The sequence below is a fragment of the Dendroctonus ponderosae genome, unplaced genomic scaffold (assembly GCF_020466585.1).
Source record: "Dendroctonus ponderosae isolate FM_Combo_2020 unplaced genomic scaffold, Dpon_F_20191213v2 Dpon_F_20191213_5, whole genome shotgun sequence".
Classification (NCBI taxonomy): Eukaryota; Metazoa; Arthropoda; class Insecta; order Coleoptera; family Curculionidae; genus Dendroctonus; species Dendroctonus ponderosae.
Window position 1 is genome coordinate 12,107,762 of NW_026018715.1, and position 278 is coordinate 12,108,039.

Consider the following 278-nt stretch of genomic DNA (forward strand, 5'->3'; position numbering starts at 1 on the left):
TAGAGAAAAATAGAAACAAAAAACCGGTTGCAAATCTAGTTGCGTACTATATTGAAAACTGCTTGTCGGATAAACACGCGAACACGCCTGCGGAACGGGCCAACTTTAGCAATCGAACTCGGCTACTATTATTTGAGGTTAGCGTTGTGTACTTATTTGTACCTAGAGTAATTCCGAGAGAGATGAACCACCTTTTTTGATTCGACTCTATCTTCACAAAAATAGCTTTATTGACGTAAAAAAAATATTGTCACAAACATTTTAACTAACTGCAATCA